The sequence below is a fragment of the Penaeus monodon genome, chromosome 24 (genome assembly GCF_015228065.2).
Source record: "Penaeus monodon isolate SGIC_2016 chromosome 24, NSTDA_Pmon_1, whole genome shotgun sequence".
NCBI classification, from domain to species: Eukaryota; Metazoa; Arthropoda; class Malacostraca; order Decapoda; family Penaeidae; genus Penaeus; species Penaeus monodon.
In genome coordinates this window covers 6,117,343-6,117,700 of record NC_051409.1, presented here as the reverse complement: position 1 = coordinate 6,117,700, position 358 = coordinate 6,117,343, and positions in this window count along the sequence as shown.

The following is a 358-nucleotide window of genomic DNA, read 5'->3' as shown; positions in this document are numbered from 1 at the left end:
ACAGAGCTTAGAGTATATATGGGATTCTTGCCAACAAGCACTAGAGAGGGAATTCCAAAAGTTTAGTTTAGTTTCCACGTTTCAGTCAAATCCACTATTTAGAAGGTATTCATTTATAGAAGTAATATTGTAATCTTTATCAGCCTGATTACAAAAAGATTGCATTTGCATTTCATAAATTGTAAGGTATTTTTCCTAATTGACATTTGGTACAAATACACCAATTTGAGAAAAAAAAAACAGGTTTGGATTTCAAATATAGTTAAACAATTTATATGAATGAAACAAAAAAAAAATAATTGTAATTTCAAAGGAAAATCTCACAAAGATGAACAAGAAAACATCCTTTGTGAAGCAT